This window comes from Thalassophryne amazonica, chromosome 19, assembly GCF_902500255.1.
Source record: "Thalassophryne amazonica chromosome 19, fThaAma1.1, whole genome shotgun sequence".
In the NCBI taxonomy this organism is placed as follows: domain Eukaryota; kingdom Metazoa; phylum Chordata; class Actinopteri; order Batrachoidiformes; family Batrachoididae; genus Thalassophryne; species Thalassophryne amazonica.
In genome coordinates this window covers 61164745-61191146 of record NC_047121.1, presented here as the reverse complement: position 1 = coordinate 61191146, position 26402 = coordinate 61164745, and the positions used below count along the sequence as shown (strand labels likewise).

At 42.3% G+C, this 26402-nt stretch overlaps 1 long non-coding RNA gene across 1 annotated transcript; it reads right to left on the bottom strand.

Annotated features, from left to right (window-relative positions):
- Positions 1-4958: 4958 nt before the first annotated feature.
- On the bottom strand, positions 4959-25468 carry LOC117500805. Its single transcript, XR_004557854.1, has 3 exons — positions 25457-25468; positions 12976-12981; positions 4959-5134 (listed from the first exon to the last, which is right to left on the bottom strand). It is a non-coding gene; the product is annotated as an uncharacterized LOC117500805 (long non-coding RNA).
- Between the last annotated feature and the right edge of the window lie 934 nt (positions 25469-26402).

Sequence of the window (26402 nt, the reverse complement as noted above, 5' to 3'; positions counted from 1 at the left end):
GTCTGGTGGTTCCATCCTCAGCATCCTTCTCCCTATATACCCTGTGTCCCTCCTCTGCTCATGTCCAAACTATCTCAATTTCATCTTTTGGACTTTGTCTCCAAACCATCCCACGTGAGCTGTACCTCTGATATGTTCATTGCTAATCCTGTCCATTCTCATCATGCTGAAAGAGAATCGTAACATCTTCAGCTCTGCCTCCTGTCTTTTTGTTAGTGCCACTGTCTCTAAGATGTACAACATAGCTGGTCTCACTACTGTCTAATAAAGTTTCCCCTTTGCTCTTACAGATATTCTTCAGTCACAAATCACTCCTGCCACCTTTCTCCACTTACTGCACCCTGCTTGTACTCTTTTCTTCACCTCTCTACCACATTCTGTATTACTTTTGAATGTATATGTGTGTGTGTGTGTGTGTGTGTATCCTCAGGAAAAATAATATCATATAAACCAGAGATTGCTCATGTCTTTTTACAGCTCTGCCTTGGAGAGCATCCTCACATACTGCCTCTGTATGTGGTTTGCCAGCTGCATGGTGACAAACAGGAAAGAGCTCCAGGGGGTTACCAAAATGGCAGAGAAGGTCACTGGGTGCTCTCAACCCACACTGGAGGACCGTCAGGCTCTTTGTATCTCAGGAGAGCCAACATCATCCTTAAGGACTCATCCTACCCTGACCACTCTATTTGAGCTCCTGCCATCAGGCAAACGATACAGGGTCATTAAAACAAGCACAAATAGATTGAAAAACTGTTTCCAATCGCTGTTAGAGCTCTAAATGCCACTGGAACCAAGTCACCATATCACATGCCAAACTTGAAATGAGTGCAATATTTGTTAATGTGCAATATCCGTTGCCACCAAAGTATCCACAGTTTTGTACATACCGTATTTTCCGCACCATAAGGCGCACCTAAAAGCCTTAAATTTTCACAAAAATCGAACATGCGCTGTATAATCCGGTGCGCCTTATGGTGCAGAAAATACGGTACTTTTCTCTTTCTTTTATATATTTTCTATTTTTTTCTTCTTTTTTAAAATTTGGGCTTTGAGCACACCTTTTCCATTCTGTTAAGTTTTATGTTTATTTTCTTTCTTCCCCCATCCTTTTAATTCTGTGTGTGGTTTAGTCAGGTTTATATTTGCACTGAATGGCTTGCACCTTACCGTATCTGTGTGTGTGTGTGTGTGTGTGTATATATACACACACACACACATACACTGCTTCTAATCATTTGGGTTATCATTTAATAGGTCTCCAAACTAAATAGCTTGCAACATTATGACAAAGTGAATGAATGAGATGAATTTCTAGGATTTGTTGCAAAAGATTTCAATTGTGTGGCAACATATTTTTTGCCAAATTGTACTTCAAAAGTATATTTGAGGACCAAAACTGCATTATTCATTCATTTCCAAGTAAAAAAAAAGAATCATATTTAAGGGGAGGTGATGGTCTAGTGGTTAAATGTTGGGCTTGATACCCAGCCTGACCGGAAAATCACTGAGGGCCCTTGGGCAAGGTCCTTAATCATTCAGGGGTGGCCAAGTTCGGTCCTCGAGAGCCACCTTCCTGACACTCTTAGTTGTCTCCCTGCTCCAACTCACCTGAATCCAATGAAAGGCTCATTAAAAGTCTGCTCACGAGCCTTTCATTGGATTCAGGTGTGTTGGAGCAGGGAGACAACTAAGAGTGTCAGGAAGGTGGCTCTTGAAGACCAAACTTGGCCACTCCTTCCCTAGTTGCTCGCGGTGTGTAGTGAGCGCCTTGCATGGCAGCACCCTCACATTGGGGTGAATGTGAAGCATTAACTGTAAAGTGCTTTAAGTGTCTGATGCAGATGGAAAGGCGCTATATAAATGCAGTCCATTTAACTTTCTTACATGTCGGTTCATTTTCCTTTTGTGTAGTTGTCATAAAACATGTACAGTGTAGTTCTCAGAACAGAAAACAAAGTATTACTGTCCACTTTCAAGACTCAAAGTCTCCCCTTACTTGTTTCCATCAAGTAACAAGAAAAATTGCTTTATTTTTGATCCAAATATGAAAGAAGTCAGTCAAATTGAGATGAAAGGACAATAAATGTTGGTGGAGAACCACAGATTTATATATTTGTTTTTTGTACTTCAAAAGCAAAATCTACTCAGGGAACAATTACTGTTTTATATCCAATCTGATAAAAACAAAAAGCAGGAAGATGTAGTTTCTCTTTGTACCTTCACTGAGCTGTACTTTGTTTCATCTTTAATCATTTGGACCAGCAGTGTATGTGTGAATTTTTCACATTTTTGGAAGAACATTACTGAAAATGGATACTGTAGGATTTGCACTTTTCCATCTTATTCTTTTTTTTTTTTTTTTTTTTTTCATTTTGAAACCTCCAAGTGTTTGTTGGTACACAACCAGCCAATAAATGCAGTTGACACACCACTTTTAGCTAAATTAAATGATTATGACATTTAGGAAACAGAAAATGCAGAAGATTATCAATCTGGAAATAACTTGAGAGGGAGGCAAAGTGGCTTCACTGTTGCCTCACAGCAAGAAGGCTGTGGGATCGCTTAGCATCTAGTCCTTTCTGTGTAGAGTTTGGATGTCCTCCCCTGGATTTGTGTGAATTCCCTCCAGGTGCTCTGGCTTCCTCCCACAGCCAAAGACGTGTGTTAGCTGAACTGGAACATTTTAATTTGCTGTAGGTGTGTGAATGAGTTTGTCTCTGTACATGTGGCGAGTAATAGACTGGCGTCCTGTCCAGGGTGTACCTTGCCTTACGCCCTATGACTGCTGGGAAAGACTTCAGCTTTCCTGATCCTTGACTGGAGTAAGAGGGTATAGAAAATGAATGGAAATAGCTTGAGAGTTACTTGTAAATTGACAACTGACTTTATTTCATAGAGAAAAAACCTCACTTGGAATACGAATATTTGCAATATTCCAAATGTGATTGTCTGTTGGATATACAGGGAAAACACAGCTTCCCTCACTCATCTTCAATCACTTTTCTGGGACCAGGTAGCAGGGGGAAAACACAACTTATTTTTATAAATACCTGAGAGGAGGAGAAAGCCACTTCAAGTGCAAAGTATGTTTGTGAAGAGTAAATAAAATTGAAGGGAAAACTGCACCATGCACAGGTCTTTGGTGAACCCATATTGAAATTATTTTAAAAGGTAAATTAAAAAGCTAGGTAGGGCTCCACTAAAATTGTGAAGCAAATTTGCTCCCCTCACATATTAAATTCCAACCCAGGCTCATGTTTTGTTTTTTTTTTTGTGCTCCTGTGATGAAATGAGTCAAATTTTCATGACTTTTTTTTTTTAACTCACTATTACTAACCCTACTCCTACCCCAACCCTAACCTTAATCATAACCTAATCCTACTCCTTCCCCCCACCCTAACCTTATCCATCCCCAACCCCCCACCTCCCCACTTCACCTTTAATTTTGTGCAGCTGTCACGGAATAAATTAGAATTAATTTATGCTGCCATGATAGAAAATGAGGCACTAAGCAGTAGATTAATGTATATTTCAGGCTGCTGAGTGTTTCAAACTTTGAACTTTATAAGCATACATTATTCGCTACAAAGCGGACCTATTACTCTGATTTGATCAACAAAAACAAGCATAACTCAAAGTTCTTGTTCAACATGGTGGCAACACTTATTCATGGACAATCACCTGTAGTTTGGTCTCATTTTACAGCACAAGATTTCCTGGATTACTTTGAGAAGAAAATAGAAGACATTAGGTTAAACATATCCCAGCATGCCTTAATCCAGCCACTACACCCTGCTATTGAGGAGGGCACCACTACTGAGGTATTACCTAGATTTACAGAATTTGATAGTATCTCTCTAGACATGCTGACAAAACTCGTAACGTCAACAAAAAGCACAACCTGTTTATTTGATCCTATACCAACAAAACTGTTTAAGGACCTGTGGCCCACTCTTGGGTCGACTGTGCTGGAAATTATTAATCTTTCTTTAACTTCTGGATCTGTTCCTAAATGTTTCACATCTGCAGTGATTAAACCATTACTTAAGAAACCTAATCTTGACCCTAGTGTATTGACAAACTATCGGCCAATATCAAATCTATCATTTTGTTCTAAAAGTCTGGAAAAAGTGGTGTCACGGCATCTTACTGAGAATAATCTCTTTGAGCCACTGCAGTCTGCTTTTAGAAAATATCATTCCACAGATATGGCTTTCACTAAAGTGGTGAATGAACACTGCTTACAATGGATTCAGACAACACTGCAATTCTGGTGCTGTTAGATCTCATCATGGTAGTGAAAGGTAATCTCATTCTGGTAATCTCATTCACATAAAATCCTTAGAAGATTGCCTTGCATCAGTGAGAAGTTGGATGTCTAGAAACTTCCTACTTTTAAACTCTGATAAGACTGAAATGATGGTTCTTGGTCCAGTGAGACATCGGCATCAATTTGACCAGTTAACGCTCAGCCTAGGCTCGGTTGTAATACATCACACTGACAAAGTGAGAACCTTGGAGTAATTTTTGAACCTACATTGTCCTTTGACCTCCACATTTCAAATATTACGAGGACTGCTTTCTTCCACCTGTGAAATATAGCAAAGATTCATCCCATCCTGTCTATGGCTGATGCTGAGACCCTGATTCATGCGTTTATCTCTTCTAGATTGGACTACTGCAATGTTCTATTTTCTGGTTTACAGCAGTCCAGCAGTAGGGCTCTCCAATTTGTTCAAAATGCTGCAGCCAGACTTTTGACATTAAGCAGAAAGTTCAACCACATTACACCCATTTTGGCATCCCTTCACTGGCTTGCTGTCCCTGTGAGATGAGATTTTAAGGTTGTGCTACTAGTCCATAAAATTGTTCACGGACTGGCACCTCCCTACTTAGCTGACCTAATTAAACCTTACGTACTGGCCCCGGCTTTGCGTTCTCAGGGTGCAGGACTACTTTGTGTCCCTAAGGCGAATAAGAAGTCTGTGGGTCATAGAGCTTTCTTTTATCGTACCCTTGTTCTATGGAATGATCTCCCTGCATCAATAAAACAGTCAGATTCTGTGGAGACTTTCAAGTCCACACTTAAGACCCACCTATTTATCCCTTTCATTTGGCTAGCATACTGGTATAGCTTTGTTTTCTGCTTTTTACCCTTTTAATTCAATTTATTAGTAAACGGAGCGTGTTGCAGCCTCAACTTTACCTAAATTTTGTGTCTTTTAGTGAAGCTTAGGGCTAGTGGTCGGCGATCACCTTAGTATTTCTTCTGTTTTTCTTGTGTTGTATTTGTGCTGGCGACCCTCCTGTCCTGTGCACCAACAGCATTTCCTGTATATTCATTTTGTGAATTGTTCTGTAATTTGTCTGTAGCATGGCCCAAGCACAGGGTCACCCCTTTGAGTCTGGCCTGCTTGAGGTTTCTTCCTTAGAGGGGGTTTTCCTTACTACTGGTGCTCAGGGGGTTGGTAAGGTTAGACCTTACTTGTGTGAAGTGCCTTGAGGCAACTCTGTTGTGATTTGGTGCTATATAAATGAAAATAAATTGAAAAAAATTGAATTGATTTTCAATCGTGTGATATAATAATTAACAATGTGTTTTTCTATGTGCCTTTGATTTTAATTCATTCTAACAAATGTCAGGAGTCAGCTCTAAGAGTCACTGTAATAATCAATTCAAACAAATACCAAGAGCCCAAAGCTATGGATATGCAGGTACAGAGAGAAAGGAATAAGGATGAAGAAGTAATGTGTGTATCAACACCACTGAAATGTTGGAACCATGGAGGTGTGCAATAGCATGAAATACTGTGTACTGCAGTATTTTTGCATGAGTTTATCATACACTCAAAGTCTGGTGGTAAGTGAAGTGTAATCACACAGCTATCATTGTGAATAATTAGTTAGTTCACAGATGGGCCAGAACTGTCATTTTGCAGAAGCGTATCTGCCAAATAACAGGATGTCAGTTTATAAGCTGCAATTTTGCAGTCTACCAATCGACAAGCATTACGTTAAGTGTGCTGCAGTTAATGTGGTTGCAGCTGATGAACACATCATCTGTTTGCTCATATTGTGTGGAATTGTACAGCTGAACCCTGTAATAACCTTCAACTGCAAACCATTGCCGCAGGAAAACAGAATCTCAACCATGCTTATATATTTTAATTTTCCACCATTCTAATATCAGATAAGCATGTGTTTGACCAGTCGAATGAAGAAATGAAGAGCGAATAACTAACTATACAACTGGAATAAAACATCTTACGTGGAAGCGGACATGGAACAACACCAGAAAATGTCTCTTAAATGAAAGAATTTCAAACTGTTCAGAGCAGGACACGACGCTGGACTTATTTGTTGTGCTCGCAACCTCACAAGTGACTTTCCCTGTATGACCAAAAATGGTGTACTTGTGGATAAAGTGACCAGCTTCTCCACCATCTCCTTCACAGATGTTTTCTACACACTGTACTGTACATGAGTTACAGTAGTGTTCAGAATAATAGTAGTGCTATGTGACGAAAATGATTAATTCAGGTTTTCAGTATATTTCTTATTGTTACATGGGAAACAAGGTACCAGTAGATTCAGTAGATTCTCACAAATCCAACAACACCAAGCATTCATGATATGCACACTCTTAATGCTATGAAATTGGGCTATTAGTAAAAAAAAAAAGTAGAAAAGCGGGTGTTCACAATAATAGGAGTGTGGCATTCAGTCAGTGAGTTTGTCAATTTTGTGGAACAAACAGGTGTGAATTGGGTGTCCCCTATTTAAGGATGAAGCCAGCACCTGTTGAACATGCTTTTCTCTTTGAAAGCCTGAGGAAAATGGGACGTTCAAGACACTGTTCAGAAGAACGGCGTAGTTTGATTAAAAAATTGATTGGAGAGGGGAAAACTTATATGCAGGTGCAAAAAATTATAGGCTGTTCATCTACAATGATCTCCAATGCTTTAAAATGGACAAAAAACCAGAGACACATGGAAGAAAAGTGAAAACAACCATCAAAATGGATAGAAGAATAACTAGAATGGCAAAGGCTCACTCATTGATCAGCTCCAGGATGATCAAAGACAGTCTGGAGTTACCTGTAAGTGCTGAGACTGTTAGAAGACACCTGTGTGAAGCTAATTTATTTACAAGAATCCCCCGCAAAGTCCCTCTAAAAGACGTGCAGAAGAAGTTACAATTTGCCAAAGAACACATCAACTGGCCTAAAGAGAAATGGAGGAATATTTTGTGGACTGATGAGAGTAAAACTGTTCTTTTGGGTCCAAGGGCCGCAGCCAGTTTGTGAGATGACCCCCAAACTCTGAATTCAAGCCACAGTTCACAGTGAAGACAGTGAAGCATGGTGGTGCAAGCATCATGATATGGGCATGTTTCTCCTACTATGGTGTTGGGCCTATATATCGCATACCAGGTATCATGGATCAAACTCAGCCACATGGGGTGTGCAGCCAGTACATTCTGAGTGCCGGTCCCAAGCCCGGATAAATGAGGAGGGTTGTGTCAGGAAGGGCATCCAGCGTAAAACAAGCCAACCCAACTATGCAGACTCAGATTCGAATTCCCATACCGGATCGGTCGCGGCCTGGGTTAACAACGTCCGCCACCGGTGCTATTGCCCAACAGGGTGCCGGTGGAAATTGGGCTACTGCTGGGCAAAGACGGCGAAGAAGAGGAGGAAAACGTTGCCACGAACAGCGGGAGAAGAAGAAAACTAGAAGGGTGGAAATGAGAGTGGGGACTTTGAATGTTGGTAGTATGACTGCTAAAGGGAGAGAGCTGGCTGATATGATGGAGAGGAGAAAGGTAGACATATTGTGTGTGCAAGAGACCAAGTGGAAGGGAAGTAAGAGCAGGAGCATCGGCGGTGGGTACAAGTTGTTGTACCATGGTGAGGACAGGAAGAGAAATGGTGTTGGGGTCATTTTAAAGGAAGAGTATGTTAAAAGTGTGTTGGAGGTTAAGCGAGTGTCTGACAGGGTGATGAGTGTGAAGTTGGAAATTGAAGGGGTGATGATGAATATCATCAGTGCATATGCCCCACAGGTAGGTTGTGAGATGAAGAAGAAAGATGATTTCTGGAGTGTGTTAGATGAGGTGGTGGAGAGTGTGCCCAAGTATGAAAGAGTGGTGATAGGAGCAGACTTCAATGGGCATGTTGGTGAAGGGAACAGAGGTGATGAGGAAGTAATGGGTAGATATGGTATCAAGGATAGGAATGGGGAAGGACAGATGGTAGTTGATTTTGCAAAAAGGATGGAAATGGCTGTGGTGAATACCTACTTTAAGAAAAGGGAGGAGCACAGGGTAACATATAAGAGTGGAGGAAGGTGCACACAGGTGGACTACATTCTTTATAGGAGGTGCAAGCTAAAAGAAATCACAGACTGTAAGGTGGTAGCAGGAGAGAGTGTCACTAGACAGCATAGGATGGTTGTTTGCAGGATGACTTTAGAGGTAAAGAAGAAGAAGAGAGTGAGAGCTCAACAAAGGATCAGATGGTGGAAGCTGAAGGAGGAAGACTGTTGTGTGAAATTTAGCGAGCAGGTGAGAGAAGCACTAGTTGGAGGGGAAGCAATTTTGGACAATTGGAAGAGTACTGCAGATGTGGTGAGGGAGACAGCTAGGGCAGTACTGGGTATGACATCTGGACAGTGGAAGGAAGACAAGGAGACTTGGTGGTGGAATGAAGAGGTCCAGAAAAGCATAAGGAGAAAGAGGTTGGGATAGTCGGAGAGATGAAGAAAGTAGACAGGAGTACAAGGAGATGCGGTGTAAGGTGAGAAGAGAAGTGACAAAAGCAAAGGAAAAGGCATATTGAGAGCTGTACAAGAAGCTGAATAGTAAGGAAGGAGAAAAGGACTTGTACCGATTGGCCAGAAAAAGGGACAGAGCTGGAAAGGATGTGCAGCAGGTTAGTGTGGTAAAAGATGCACATGGTAATGTGCTGACAAGTGAGGAGTGTGTGCTGAGAAGGTGGAGGGAATATTTTAAAGAGTTGATGAATAAAGAAAATGAGCGAGAGAAAAGGCTGGATGATGTGGTGAGAGTAAATCAGGAAGTAAAAGAGATTAGCAAGGATGAAGTGAGGGCTGCTATGAAGAGGATGAAGAGTGGAAAGGCAGTTGGTCCAGATGACATTCCAGTGGAGGCATGGAAATGTCTAGGAGAGATGGCAGTAGAGTTTCTAACCAGATTGTTTAATAAAATCTTGGAAAGTGAGAGGATGCCTGAGGAGTGGAGATGAAGTGTGCTGGTTCCTATTTTCAAGAACAAGGGTGATGTGCAGAGCTGCAGTAACTACAGAGGCATAAAGCTGATCAGCCACAGCATGAAGTTATGGGAAAGAGTAGTAGAAGCTAGGCTTAGAAAACAGGTGAAGATCTGTGAGCAGCAATATGGTTTCATGCCGAGAAAGAGCACTACAGATGCAGTGTTTGCTCTGAGAATACTGTTGGAAAAGTACAGAGAAGGACAGAAAGAGTTACACTGTGTGTTTGTGGACTTAGAAAAAGCTTATGATAGGGTGCCAAGAGAAGAGTTGTGGCATTGTATGAGGAAGTCTGGAGTGGCAGAGAAGTACGTTAGGGTAGTGCAGGACATGTACAAGAATAGTGTGACAGCAGTGAGATGCGCAGTCGGAATGACAGACTCATTCAAGGTGGAGGTGGGATTAAACCAAGGATCAGTTCTGAGTCCTTTCTTGTTTGCAGTGGTGATGGACAGGTTGACAGATGAGATCAGACAGGAATCCCCATGGACTATGATGTTTGCAGATGACATTGTGATCTGTAGTGAGAGTAGAGAGCAAGTTGAGTCTAGTCTGGAGAAGTGGAGATATGCTTTGGAGAGAAGGGGAATGAAAGTCAGTAGAATCAAGACTGAGTACATGTGTGTGAATGAGAGGGAGCCCAGTGGAATAGTGCAGTTACAAGGAGTAGAAGTGATGAAAGTAGATGAGTTTAAATATTTGGGGTCAACTGTTCAAAGTAATGGAGAGTGTGGTAGAGAGGTGAAGAAGAGAGTGCAGGCAGGGTGGAGTGGGTGGAGAAAGGTGGCAGGAGTGATTTGTGACCGAAGAATATCAGCAAGACTGAAGGGGAAAGTTTACAAAACAGTAGTGAGACCAGCTATGTTGTATGGTTTAGAGACAGTGGCACTAACAAAAAGACAGGAGGCAGAGCTGGAGGTGGCAGAGCTGAAGATGTTGAGATTCTCTTTGGGAGTGACAAGAATGGACAAGATTAGGAATGAACATATCAGAGGGACAGCTCAGGTGGGACGGTTTGGAGACAAACTCAGAGAGGTGAGATTGAGATGGTTTGGACATGTGCAGAGGAGGGACCCAGGGTATATAAGGAGAAGGATGCTGAGGATGGAGCCACCAGGCAGGAGGAGAAGAGGGAGACCAAAGAGGAGGTTCATGGATGTGCTGAGAGAGGACATGCAGGTGGTTGGTGTGACAGAGGAAGATACAGAGGACAGGGTGAGATGGAAACGATTGATCTGCTGTGGCGACCCCTAATGGGAACAGCCGAAAGACAAAGAAGAAGGTATCATGGATCAGAATCAGAAGACTTTTATTGCCATTGCCAGTGAACATGATTCACAGACTAGGAATTTGCTTCGGTACAATGGTGCAACATTAAGAAGAGATAAAATGCTAGGATAAAATATAACTTATGTGTCAAAATAAGATAAAATATAAGATTAAAAAAAAGAAATATGAAATATGAAAGGCTGTGTGCAACAGAAAACAGAGAAACAGAAAAAACAGTGTAGTGGGAGGAGTGCAATTAAAAACCAAAGTACATTGTCTAAAGTGACCCGTGATAAAATGATAAAGTGACAGAGTTAAGCTTAAGGTGACTGAGTTATGAGGTGTTCATGAGTGTAACGGGAGAGGGGAAGAAACTGTTCTTATGGCGGGAGGTTCTGGTCCGGATGGACCGTAGCATCCTGCCCGAGGGGAGTGGTTTGAATAGACCGTGTGCAGGGTGAGAAGGGTCAGCTGTGATCCGACCTGCTCGGCCCAGAGTCCTGGAGACGTGCAGGTCGTGGATAGATGGAAGGCTACAGCCGATCACCTTCTCAGCAGAGGCCACAATGCGCTGCCATCTGTGTCTGTCCCTGGCTGTGGCCCCGGCGTACCACACTGTGATGGAGGAGCAGAGGATGGACTCGATGATGGCGGTGTAGAACTGCACCATCAGCTGGACAGGCAGCTTGGCCTTCTTCAGCTGCCACAGGAAGTACATCCTCTGCTGGGCCTTCTTGATGAGGGAGCTGATGGTTGACTCCCACTTGAGGTCCTGGGTGATGGTGGTGCCGAGGAAGCGGTGACAGACCACAGTAGTGATGGGGCTGTTGGTGAGGGCGAGGGAGGGCGGGGGGGCTGTGGCTTTCCTGAAGTCCACGATCATCTCCACTGTTTTCTGGGCATTGAGCTCCAAGTTGTTGCTGCTGCACCAGGTCACCAGCCGGTCCACCTCCCTCCTGTAGGCAGACTCATCCCAATCCGAAATGAGTCCGATGATGGTGGTGTCGTCCGCAAACTTCATGAGCTTTACAGAGTTGTGGATGGAGGTGCAGCAGTTAGTGTAGAGGGAGAAGAGCAGAGGGGAAAGGACACAGCCCTGTGGAGATCCTGTGCTGAGAGCCCGAGTGTTTGAGACATTTTTTTCCCAGCCTCACACGCTGACTCCGGTCCGTCAGGAAGTCTGTGATCCACCTGCAGGTGGAGTTGGACACGTGGAGCAGAGAAAGCTTGTCCTGGAGCAAAGCTGGAAGGATGGTGTTGAATGCAGAGATGAAGTCCACAAACAGGATCCTAGCGTAGGTTCCTGGGGAGTCCCGGTGCTGCAGGATGGAGTGCAGGGCCAGGTTTATGGCGTCATCTACAGAACCGTTGGCTCTGTAGGCAAACTGCAGGGGGTCCAGGAGGGGGTCGGTGATGGACTTCAGGTGGGATAAAACCAGGTGTTCGAAGGTCTTCATGACTACAGACGTGAGAGCCACAGGACGGTAGTCATTAAGTCCAGTGACGCGTGGTTTCTTGGGGACTGGAACTATGATTGAGGACTTGAAACAGACTGGAACATGGCATGACTCCAGGGAGGTGTTGAAGATCCCCGTGAAGACTGGGGACTGCCATGCAGTGTCTCAGGATGGCAGGAGAGACACAGTCTGGGCCGGGGGCCTTACGTGGATTCAGCCTTTTGAAATGTCTCCTCACGTCCTCCTCTTGGAAAGAGAGGGTAACAGGGGGAGTGGGGAGGGCAGCAGTGAGAGGGGGGAGGTCCAGAGTGTTTGAATATCCAGTTGTGTGGGGGGTGGGGAGGTGTGAGTCCTTATCTTTAAAGCGTGAATAGAAGATGTTCAGGTCGTTGGCCAGCTTCAGGTCGTCAATAGAAGGAGGTGCTTTGGGCTTGTAGTTGGTGATCTCTTTCAACCCCCTCCACACAGAGGCCGAGTCGTTGGCAGAGAACCTTTCCTGCAGATGTGAACTGTACATGGATTTAGCCTTTGCCACCTCCTTGCTAAATCTGTACTTTGCACCTCTATAGCTGTCTCTGTCTCTTTCTCTGAAAGCCACCTCTTTCTTCTGACGGAGCTGCTGGAGTTTAGGTGTGAACCAGGGCTTGTCATTGTTATATCTCACCCTGGTACGCTGTGGGATGATGCTGTCTTCACAGAAATGAATATATGACGTCACAGTGTCCGTGTAGTCATCTAGACTGTCTGTTGAAGCCTCAAACATATCCCAATCTGTGGTGGCCAAGCACGCGCGTAGCTCCTCTACAGCTTCATTGCTCCACACTTTAGACATCCTCACAACAGGTTTAGAGAATTTAAGTCTCTGTCTGTACGTGGGGATCAAGTGGACCATCACGTGATCTGAGAGTCCCAAAGCTGCACGGGCCACCGCGTGGTAGGCGCCGCTCACTGTCGTGTAACAATGATCTAACATGCTCCCTTCTCTGGTCGGGCATTTAACAAACTGTTTGTATTTTGGTAATTCCTGACTGAGATTCCCTTTGTTAAAATCACCGAGAATTATAACAAGAGAGTCCGGAAAGTCTCTCTCCACGCTCATAATCTGGCCTTGTGCACGTCCGCGCTCGGTGGAATGTACACAGAGCAAAGTATGAAAGAGTTAAACTCACGTGGAGAGTAGAACGGTCTGCAGTTTATGAGGAGATATTCCAGAGAGGGACAGCAGTGTTGGGAGATCACAGTCACATCGGAGCACCAGGCATTGTTTATATAGAAGCAGAGTCCTCCACCTCTTGTTTTTCCACCAGAGAGTGCTCGGTCTCTGTCTGCGCGGAGGAGTCGGAATCCCTCTAGTTGGAGCGCGCAGTCCGGTGTCTGTGCATTTAACCACATCTCCGTGAAGCACAGTACACAAGATGAGGAGAAATCTCTATTCTTCTTCATTAGCAGTGCCAGCTCATCCATCTTGTTGTGGAGTGAGCGGACGTTGGAGAGAAATATCCCAGGTAGGGGCGTGCACGTGCCCCTTCGTCTGAGGCGCACGAGAGCTCCAGCTCGTTTTCCTCTCCGCCGTTGTCTCACTTTTTTGGCCAAAAAGTGAACCAGTTCAGCTGCAGGCACTAAAAAAACTGGCGTAATGTCCGTGGGTGTTGATGATTTGATGTTTAGAAGCTCCTCGCGGGTGTAGGGACACGATGACACACGATTCATGCACAAAAACAGACAAAACAGGGAGCACCAGAATACCAGGGCGCCTTCATGTGGCGCCATCTTGGAAGGGAAAAAAAAAGTTAAAGTTTGGATATGACAAAATACTTGAAAAGGTCATGTTGCCTTATGCTGAAGAGGACATGTCCTAGAAATGGGTGTTTCAACAAGACAATGACCCCAAGCACACTAGTAAACGAGCAAAATCTTGGTTCCAAACCAACAAAATTAATGTCTCACAGATGTGAAGAAATCATGAAAAACTGTGGTTATACAACTAAATACTAGTGTAGTGATTCACAGGATTTCTAAAAAAAATAATAGTTTTGAGTTTGTAGTGTCAACAGCAGATGCTACTATTATTGTGAACACCCCCTTTTCTACTTTTTTTTACTAATAGCCCAATTTCATAGCCTTAAGAGTGTGTATATCATGAATGCTTGGTCTTGTTGGATTTGTGAGAATCTATTGAATCTACTGGTACCTTGTTTCCCATGTAACAATAAGAATTATACTCAAAACCTGGATTAATCTTTTTAGTCACATAGCACTACTATTATTCAGAACACTACTGTACATCTACTTGACCTCACACGTCCCACGAGGAACCACACTGGTGACGGCAAACAAAAATAATTTTATAGCAAAAGCTTTGCACAGACCAGATGACCTGGGGTGGTCATCACTTATGGCCAGTCTATCAAGAATAGATATCTGACAATATGCAATTAACTTTTTAAAGATCTTAATACAGTATGTGGGCAACCTTATTGTAATTTTTTTCCCATTAAAATAGCTACACAATGTATGCTCAACCAACTCACCACCAATCACTCAATTTCACTCACACCACATTTTGTTTTCACCAGATGAGGCTTTGGACCATGATCAGACAAGACTGTCTAAATGTTAAGTGGTTGCAAATTGACAAAAGTATTCATGTTTTACGTGCTTGACATTTACAAAGTTTTTACCTTTAAAATCGTTATACCCCCATCACACTAGAGGCTGAATGAGCCCGAATCCCAGACAGTGCAGTTTAAACAGTCAGGCACGGTCGTGTGGCCACCTGAACTGTTTTGCACATGTTCAAAACAACTGTGATGCAGTCAAATTGCAAAACTATCAAACAGCACTCAAAGTGCCGTCTGGCCACAGTCTGACTGCACTATAAATAATCAGATGGTGTGAAAATGGCATTTGTGATATTCTGATCACGTTCTGGTGGATGTTTGGCATATTTCCACCATGGCTGGATGTCCCAAGTGCTGCTGGATTATATTTCGGACCTCACTCATATGGCAATATACGTGCATTCATCATATTCTCACTGCATTTTGACAGCTCTCTGGGTAATCCTAACGAGTTCCATATATACATTTGCACTTCATTCATATGTGCACAGCACATGCACAAATCAGTCGGGGCAGGTTGGAGCGCAGTCTGGGTATTCAGATGGCTGTCCTCCGCAATTCTTACCCCCACCTCCCATCCTCCAGATGTTGCATGAATCCTGGTGTTTCTGACATTCTGCCTGATTCAGCTTGGCTCGTGCTCATTTGTACTAAGTGTGATGGGGTTCTTAGATTTTTCTCTCTCTGGAAACACTCATCTTAACAGAAGTTGAAAGCAGAGATTGATAAAGAACGATTGCTTTCATCACAATTCAACAGATGAGTTTATTACATGGCAAGAGCAAACGGTCACTGTGTTCTGGTCAACACAGGTGGAATGAAATGTGTCGACACCTAGTGAAATTGGTTAAATGACCCAGGTGTCCTCGTTTGAACAGATTGTGTCAAATGTGGAATAAAATACTTTGTGCTGGGATCTGTCATTGCCATGTCCATATGAGTATGAACATTTTATAATTTGGCATTGTAACTACAAAAATTACTCATTGTTTAAAAAAATAAGAAAGAAAGAGGGAGAGAGCTGTTACCATAGCAACTTGTGGGAGAGATTGATGGGATGCAAGAGCCTCAACATTAAAAATATGTGGATGCATTTGAGGAATTTTAGAGGGCAGCAGAAATGATTTTAATCACTAATCATGTACTTTCAAATGTATTTGAATAACTTTGTCTTCATTGGACACCAGCACCCCCGCCCCTTTCCTGCCTTCCAAAATATATATGCACTATTACCTTTAAAATAATTAATTTAGATATCATGTTTCAGTGGGCTGAATATTTGAAATGAATGTCTATCATCTATATATAATCAGTCTGCTAGAGTTCTCACTAATGATGACCAATTACATTTTGAAAATGCCACATAAACCAGTACTGCAGATCCCATTTTGATGAAAATATTAATTTCATTAATGCATTTGGATATCCCTCCTCTCTCTAAAGTGACTGCCATTCTTCTCTGTGAGACATATTTCTGCTCCCTTTATTTTGTTTCATCTCAGAATTCCCTTGATCACATTTTTTTTTTTTACTGGCATTTTTAATTTAACTAGGAGACCTCTTTTTCAAGGGAGAACTGGACAATTATAAAGTTTCCAATTCACCTAACCTGTGTGTCTTCGGATGTGGGAGGACGCGGAGGGAACCCACGCAAACATGGGGAGAACATGTAAACTCCACACAGAAAGGCCACAGGTGGGAATCAATCCCATGACCTTCTTGCTGTGAGGCAACAGTGCTAACCACTAATCCACTGTGCTGCCATTACCACATTGGTAAACAGAGTACATGTGCTGCAGATTGTAATGTTTTCATTTACAGCTGTGAAGTATCTACTCGCGCCGCTGCTCTTTCATTCAGCCATCACTGCGTTCATGTGCCGGATTGGTGCCACTGGTCAGGTTGCATGATGTGTTGGTTTGTTCGAGGACATTTGGCAGCACAACAGCAGTGGAGAAGCAAAGAGTGAATGCACAACAATCGATATCTGTTTGCACAGACAGTTCTACTCTGTGATGAAATTAGTTGCAGCGTAGAGGAGAGAGACCCAATTGACAGCAGAATCAATCCACATAATGAGACGACGTATGGATCTAGTGACCTTCATGTTTGAGCTTCTGACACCACAATCATTTGGTTTCTATACTAACCCGACCCAAACACATCCCGCAAAATTGAAAGGATTTGTCTGTCTGCTTTCCGGCAAATGTGCAGAAATCGAAAGATGGACAGCTGGATGGAGAGCTGAGGGGTAAAAAGAGCTGAAATGGACAAAACTGGTCTTTTTGCAAAACCCAAAAGCATATGTCTTCAAATGCCCAAAATACTGGCTATTAACTCATTCATTTTTCTGAACCCACTTATCCTTCAAATTGCCCAACTCTGAAGTAGTGAATTGAAATATGTTTAATGGAAGCATGCATTTTTGCAGGGGACAAACAAATATCACAAAAAAATACTTTTAAAATGAGGGTTTTTTTTGGGGGGGGGGGGGGGGGGGGTTCTCAGACAATGGAAAAAAAGCCTTATATAACAAAACTGCAATGAACACATTTTTTTCAGTATTATAGGTCACATGATGTATGGAAAGAATCACATGAAATTTTAAATAAATACTGTACATGATGTGGTACATGTGGACAGAGGAAGAGACAAAGAGCTTGATTTAATTTAATTTATTTCATTCATATAGCACCAAATCACAACAAAGTTGGCTCAAGGCACTTCATACAAGGAAGGTCTAATCTTACCAACCCCTAGAGCAAGCACACGGGCGACAGGGGGAAGGAAAAACTCCCTCTGATGATACTGAGGAAGAAACCTCAAGCAGACTAGACTCAAAGAGGTGACCCTCTGCTTAAGCCATGCTACCACAACAGTTTACAATACAGAACACAACACAAAAACAATTGAGCTTATAAGAGGTAACATTATGGCAATATTGAATTTGAGAAAAACAAGAACAAATGGTAATAATTAGTGGCATGGTAATAATTAGTCTATTACCATGACTACTGGAATGCCCACTATCGCAAGTGGACAAAATCCAGCAGTCATATTCCAACACTCAATGGAAACATTGTCATTTTGCTGTAGTGTTGTGTGGGTATTCTGAAAATATCACTGAACTTTTGTTCAAATATATAATGGAAGCCCAGCTAGTGGGTGAAAGATAGGGACCTCCCTGGACAGGCAGCAAATACCCAATATTGAAATGTTACAATAAAAATAAGTTGTTTTTTTTTTTAAATCTCCACCTGCTTTTGTGGGGAATACCCTAATTTAATAGAAAAACAACAACACAAATGTCCATAGTTGGGATGACAATAATGGACTGGCTAACTATGTCCTACAGCTCGTGGTTAGTGGAAATGAATGTCTGTTCATATCTGTTAAGTGCCCATAATAACAAAAACATCTTAAAAAAAAGTTTAGAACTGTGAGGAAGCTCTGCATCATGAGAGTGTTGATGTCTAATGAGCAACGAGAGCAAAAGGCTGCCTGGGACTTTTACAGCCTCCCTACAGGCGACGACTATCAGGGCAATTTTCCACTTGTGCTGCTCGTCTGAGAATTGGAAAAGAGATTCAGCACCAAGGATGGGTTCAGCGCTGGTGGAAGGCTCCCCTGTAATGGGTTGTTTATGTGTCCAAAATTTCACCCCACAGGTCCAAAGCATGATAAGACAGTTGATGCTGAGCAGGATCAACTGCTTGTGAGCTTGGATGCAAGTTGTGTATAAGCCAACACAACAGACACAGCCATAATGCAAAGCCAGTTTGACTGTATTCAACTTAGTTGCAGACAGCTCCAACTTGGTACAAGATGATAATTATTTTCCATTTATATTTTATGGTCCCTGTCAAGGTGTACTATTTAAAATTGTGTAAAGTGTAATCCTATGAGTTCATCATTACATCCTATGAGTTCATCATTACAACATCAGATTGGCATTAATTTAATAAAAAATACATATATGCAAGACTTTTGTTTCTTGATTGGTGCAATAATCATGCAATTTATTCAGCATCACGATATACAAAACCTCACAGGTGCATGAATTATCTAGGCAAACCACAAGTGTTCACTAACATGGATTTTTTAAAATGTATGATTAAAAGTTTGTGTCCATAGGGTGAAAAACATAAATAATAACACAGACTTTAAAAATCATCACTGACAGAAGGAAACAAATATGCACATTGGCGTTTGACCGTGCCCCTCTGGGGTGCTGCAGGAGTATGGGGTCCTTTGTTAAGGGCTATCCGGTCCCTGTATGACCGAAGCAGGAGCTTGGTTTGCATTGCCGGTAGTAAGTCAAACCTGTTTCCAGTGCATGTTGACCTCCGCCAGGGCTGCCCTTTGTCACCGGTTCTGTTCATTACCTTTATGGACAGAATTTCTAGGCCCTGCTTGAGCTGCTGCCCCCGTGACCAGACACAGGATAAAGCGGAAGAAAATGGATGGATGGATGGATGGATGGGTTGCACATGATCAGTGTGCAAGTTTATGTGTGTTTATGATTTAAAAACATGAGAAAAATAATCTTATTTGGGCACATTTGTACAAATGCAGCATAGCATTAATTCTACCAGAAGACTCAGATTTTAAGTATTGTGTCAGAATCACATAATTAACAAAGGCTATAATTTCTAAACAGAAGCAGATGTGCCCTATTAGTTATCAGTTCTCAACCAATAGGAGATGTGCAAATTCTTTAAAGTGTGAAAGATCTCACTCACTTCTCATTGTTTACAGATCACCACCAAGACATTCCCTCCTCCACCCCACTGCCACAAGTTGATCCCTGTCTATTGCTTGGGGTTAGGCTCCAACTCTGCCTTTTCCACTGGCAGGATTTGTCACCAAAATCAAAATGACACATTAAAGGCAGTAAAATGAACTCCACACCATCATCAACAAAATTGAAAATCCAATAAATAAAATAATCCTTGAAAAAAATACTACTAATTAAAACGGTAAAGCGTGTTGCAGTTATTAGGCAAAGGGGCATCTCGTACTAACATTTTGGTGAGTTCTCAGTGTGGAATTCAGGGAGGCAGAATCTTCACTCAACCAATCTGTTCAGATATTACATGTTGGTTTGGACCGTGACACACAATATCCCAAAAAATAGCAGTCACATCCTTTTCAAATACTGCTGACATTTTAGATGAACAAAGCAATCAAGGTCTAAAGTAGAGGCGATATCACATAAGGTGGCCAACTCACAGAATTCAGTTTTGTAAAGTTCTGTTCTGCAGAAGTACAAACTGTTCCAAAAACAAATCGGCATTTCATGCAGTTATTTATGAGAAAAGACTTGAGAGTACAGATGCACCCCCTTCAAATATAAAAGACTTGAGAGTACAGATGCACCCCCTTCAAATATTTACCAATGTATTACCCAGTACTATGTCACAGTAACCTCTTTCACACATGCTCTCTCGGCAGTAAGTGTTAATATGTTGCAGATATTGTCTAGCACCAGACAGTCCTGCATTGTTCAGGTGTAGTTGTGAAAATGAAGAAAGTCACTTTTCGACAGTGCACAGATATGCTCATGTTCAAGGGTGATTGAAAAGTTTTAAGCCTGACCAAGAAAAAGTAGGACGTGGTTCTGCATGTTTTGCATTCATTTACATTCATTTGAATTTGTATTAACATTTGGAACAATTGCCCAGGTGATATAAAATCTCTTGGTAATTTGGTTGACTTTAAACGGCTCTACAGAAACTATTTCATTGCTTGCTATAGTATTAAATTAGGTTTATTGATTTTTGTCTTGTTTATGGTGCACTGCTGCTTGCATATTTGTATCTTTGAAATTGTAGTTCAGGGATCAATTTATATTTTGTATGAGGTATATGTATAGTTTTATATACATTTGTATAATTTGTACTTTTGGTTAAAGGGGTAGGCATTTAAAAACTTTTTGCTTCTGACTGCACCCTTTCAGGCGCACGTGTGCATTGTTGGATTGTTTTGTTCTTTGTTAATATGTTTTTTGTTGTTCTGGATTTGTGTGTGCGCCAAATAAAATTAATTCATTCATTCATTCTGAGAAACCAATATTTGTCTTGAATATGTGAAATTACGATTTACTGGGTGCAATGCAGCAGACACACAATTTCAATGAAGTGAGTAGGTGTGTGTCCATCCATTTTCTATACCCACTTACTCCAAGGGTAATGGGAGGAGGGGGGAGCTGGAGCCTATCCCAGCAGTCAGAGGGCATGAGGCCGGTCACACCCTGGACAGGATGCCAGTCTATAAATCTACAGCCAATTCTAAAGTTTCCAGTTCACCTAACCTGCATGTCTTCAGGTGTGGGAGGAAGCTGGAGCACCCGGAGGGAACCCATTCAAGCAAGGGGAGAACATGCAAACTCCACACAGAAAGGCCTCACATGTGAAGTGATCCTACAACCTTCTTGTTGTGAGACAATATTGCTAACCACTAAGCCCCCATGCTGCCTAGGAGTGTGTCAGATTGGTGTAATGGACAAAGCTGGTAGTATCTAATAAAAAAGGCAATGTTTCTGAAGGAGACCCACAAGGATATGGTCAGGACATTAGCGGAGGATGCCCTGTGATGCTACAGGTAAATGCTGGTCACCTGAATTCAAGAGAGGCAGAACAAAAATCAATCAAGACCCACAACTGCAACCTAGACAGATATGATCCAGAAGATCCATGACATGGCCCTCGCTGACAGAGGAGTGAGTGAGCCTCACATAGCCAGTACAGTGAGCATTTCCCTTGAGACAGTTCATGGAAGTAGGAAGAAGTAGGAATAACAAAACATTCAGCGCAATGAGTCCAAAAGGTTCTCATGGCCAATTAGAAATGCATGAGGTTTCAGATATCCAGGGAGAATATTTTGTTTTTTTGAGGTAGATTTGGATAACTTCATGTGATGATTTGGGGCCATGGACCAGACCTGGGTTCATCACTTTGAACCAAAGTCCAAACAACATCCATTGTAGTAGAAACGTGGGTTCTCCCCCACTGAAGACACTCAAAACTGTGTAATCTGCAGGAACAGACCATCAATTCGACCTACTATGCTTCCCTTTTGCAACAACTGTGGGATGCAACTATGGGCAGAGGACAGAGTGGATGATGGATGTGTAAAAGATGAAGTGCAGTTCCTGGGGCAGGTTGAACTTCCTTAGATGTCTGAGGAAGTACATCCTCTGCTGTGCCTTTTCCTGATGGAGTCTATGTGGGAGGTCCACTTCAGATCCCAGGAGATGGTGGATCCCAGGAACCGGAACCAGACACAGTGTTGTTGAGGATGGCGAGGGGATGGGGGATTTCTCCTGAAGTGTACTATCACCTCCACAGTCTTGAGCAGGTTTAGCTCCAGGTTGTTCTGACCACACCAGAGGACCAACTGTTCCACCTCCTGTTTGTATGCAGCCTCATCACCATCCTGGATGACACCAATGATAGTGGTGTCATCTGCAAACTTCAGGAGTTTCACAGATGGATTCCCTGAGGTGGAGTCAATTGTATAGACTGAGAAGAGCAGTGGGGAGAACACACACCCCTGAGGGGCACCAGTGCTGATTGTCTGTGTGCTAGATGTGATGCTTTCCAGCCTAACCTGCTGTGTCCTGTCCATCAGGAAGCTGGAGATGACACATTGAGCTCCAGGATAAGACCTAACTGTATTAAGACACTGCAGCAATGCTGGAAAAAGTGTGTAGACCTACATGGGGATTATGTTACAAACTAAAGCATTACATTGATTCAGGTGTGGTTTCTTCTTGGTTGGCTCAAAACTTTTCAGTCACTCTCATACATATTTATTTGGACAGTGACACAATTTGTGCAATTTTGCCTCAGTAAATCACACACAACAGTGCATTCAAAAGAAAGGAGTGTAGATTTCCAGCTTTAACTCAACAAGATAAAACAAAAAATATCAATGAACAATTCAGAAATTACAGCTATTTTGATAAAGTTCCTGCTTTTTCAGGGCTTAGAAATAATTGGACATCTGGCTGACAAACAATTTCATGGCCAGGGCTGGTTGGTTCAGTTGTTATTCCACAACAAACTAAGCACATAAGCCTGGAGTTTGTATTAAATCGTGCATTTACATTTAGCCACTGTTCATTGAAACAATGGCAATATGAAAGGTGTGGATGCATGAAAGGACATCATAATTAGGCTGAAAAATGACAGCAGGATCCTTAAAAGTGGCCAAATCGACAATTTGGTACATTCTTTTAAAGAAGGAATACACTAATGACATAAGCAATGTCAAAAGGCCAGGAAGACCATCAAAGACAGGTAAAGTGGATGATTTCAGAATTCTTTGATTTGTGAAGAAGAAAAAAACAGTACAATATCCAGCAGAGTCAAGTCCAATCTGTAGGAGGTAGAAGTATCAGTGTCAGTCTACAATCAAGAGATGGCTTTATGAAGGTAAGTGCAGAATTTCAAACCATGGGTGACACAAGAACAGGAAGGCCAGAGTTGATGTTTCTATTAAACATCTGAAAAAGCCTGTCCAGTTCTTGAACACAATTGTTTGGACAGATAAATCCAAGACGGTACCAGAATGACTGGAAGAGAATGGAGAAGGAAAAGGCTGCTAATAATCTGAAATGTATCACAGCATCATGGTGGAAGCAATGTTAGGGCATGGGCATGTGTGGGTCGCTGGTGTTTTATGCCGGCTGATTGAAGTAGCATAATGATGTCTGACATTTGTAGGACAATACTATATGCTCAGTAGTTTTGCAGTGCAAATGGATAACAACCCAAAACATACCACCAAAGCAACTCAAGAGGCTCAAGGCAAAGGCCTACACCTTCAGTGGCCAAACCAGTTACAATCACTTAAGACAAAGAAGAAGGCAGTTTTATAGTAGAGAAGCTTGAATCTTCGACTGGACTGGGTTGCTTGACATGAGGACGTTGCGCTTCAAATCACAGAAGCTTCCTAAGCTAACATTCTTGCTCTGGAAGTCGGACTTGTGTCTGACTCTTGTAGAGAAGAATAAAACAGAAGCCAACAAAAGCTGGAGTTTTAAACCTAACCAGACCCCTCCTACTGAGAGGCAGACTGCTATAGGGTAGTGACTAAACAATAGCTCTAATTAGCAACTATTGTGCTGTAGTTAGCACACCTAATAGCAGGACAGGTGTCCCTCCTAATGATGGGATGGATGCCTTTCTGATGGCTCCCTTGATGACGTGAATGACTCATTACCATGAACAAAAGACTGAAACTCCTTTGACCTGAGTACCCCATTGTAAACAGGGGATAAAGTGTGTCTCAGACCCCCTCCACGGTTAAGGCTGGGTTTCAAACGTTTCACAAAGAATGCCTCCTTGACCCCTCTCTCAAACCATTTCTTCTCTCTGGCTAATATTTTAACTTCCTTGTCCTCAAATGTGTGGTTAGTGTCTTTAAGGTGGAGGTGAACCGCAGACTGAGGTCCACTGGTGCCCTCTCTGCAGTGCTGGTATAGCCTTTCTGTGCTCCTCCCTTTTCTTAAAGTAGGTATTCACCACAGCCATTTCCATCCTTTTTGCAAAATCAACTACCATCTGTCCTTCCCCATTCCTATCCTTGATACCATATCTACCCATTACTTCCTCATCACCTCTGTTCCCTTCACCAACATGCCCATTGAGTCTGCTCCTATCACCACTCTTTCATGCTTGGGCACACTCTCCACCACCTCATCTAACACACTCCAGAAATCTTCTTTCTCCTTCATCTCACAACCTACCTGTGGGGCATCATGCCCTGATGATATTCATCATACCCCTTCAATTTCCAACTTCACCTCATCACCCTGTCAGACACTCGCTTAACCTCCAACACACTTTTAAATACTCTTCCTTTAAATGACCCCAACACCATTTCTCTTCCTGTCCTCACCATGTACAACAACTTGTACCCACCAGCCGATGCTCCTGCTCTATACTTCCCTTCCACTTGGTCTCTTGCACACACAATATGTCTACCTTTCTCCTCTCCATCATATCAGCCAGGTCTCTCCCTTTACAAGTCATACTAACCAACATGTCAAAGTCCCCACTCTCATTTCCACCCTTCTAGTTTTCTTCTTCTCCGCTGTTCATGGCAACGTTTTCCTCCTCTTCTTCGTCATCGTCTTCGCCCAGCAGTAGCCCAATTTCCACCGGCACCCTGTTGGGCAATAGCACCAGTGGCGGACGTTGTTAACCCGGGCCGCAACTGATCCGGTATAGGAATTCGATTCTGAGTCTGTATAGTTGGGTTGGCTTGTTAAACAACATATCTAGTTTAAAAAATTAATAATAAACGTCCGACGGAGATAAAAATGGCATTTCTCCATTTAATGTCAATAAAGATGTTTTATTGGAATAAGACATTTACACTGTGTGAATTTGGTTTATTTACCTTGTGCCCTTTTCCTATATAGGTGTTAAACCTCTGATCCGTCTGAGCATAATTTCAGAGCATTTGTTGCAAATGATGATGCAGTAAACGTCCTAGTTTTAAAGTCACCAACTGCACATTTCACCAATTTCTTTTGTGTGTGTGTGTGTGTATGTATGTATATATATTTCTCATAGGTGCATCACAGATCCATCATAATCAGAACCAGGATACTTGAAAATCCCAGTTGTATTCCCTGTAGCTCTGCAGAAGACATCTGAAAAATATCTGCATTTTATTTCAACGTTGATGTCCTTCTGAGGGCCAGCATGAGAGGAAACTCTGCTCAGTCAAAGCACTACCCTTGAAGATTCTGTTTTATCTCAGCGTCTACAGACAGACATGCTATTGGCTTAATACCACCGCATCACAGAGACTATAAGCTCTGCTGAAGGGCGTCTGTGAGTATGCATGCTAAGTTGATATCAGACAGAGGCTGGGTGGGATGTATCATTAACTGAGGCCACATTATTGGCTGCTGCCATAAAACAGATTAAAGGTGACAGGTGCCACCCATCAGTCAGCACGCTTTACGGCTTTGACGGTAAAATAAAGGCCTTAAATCAGGTTTTGTGAATTTTAATGTCAAGGTCGGAGAACAAATACATGTGAATTCTCATATATTCCAAGTGAAGAGAAAAAGTGTCAAGGTTCAAAGTTCACATCCCTTTGGATCACAGAAGGCACATTAAAGCATTTGCATTTCTCTCCACTTGAAATCCATGCTGAGGCAATAGTGCAAAACATTTTGGCTCGCTCTGGATTATCAAATAAATTCTGGTATGCAAATAATCCCCTGATGCAAGAGCAAATAAAATTCTGTCTTAAAGAAATCCTTTGTACACAAAACAGTGGTAGGTGCAAGCACAGTCCTGTGCAAAAAGTATAATGGATCCTCATGTTTCTGCAGAAATTTATAGGGTTTTTTAGGCATTTCTTAATTAGAATGGCATAAAAATCAATAAACTACTAAATTTATGAAATCAACATTTAACATCAAATAATTGTCATTGTCAATATAATACCAGTGAAGACTTCCTTTGAAAACATATTCAGGTGACAAATCTTTCTTCATCTGCACCTTTTGTAAAATTATTCAAAAGAAAAAGCTTTGTGTGAGATTGGCCGGAGAATCGGCGCAGCAGGGGCGGTATTGCATTTGCTCTACCATACTGTTGTGATGAAAAGGGAGCGGAGCCAAAAGGCAAAGCTTTCAATCTACTAGTCAATCTTTGTTCCTACTCTCACCTATGGTCATGAGTGTTGGGTCATGACCGAAAGAACTAGATCGCGGGTACAAGCTTCGTGTTGAAAGGA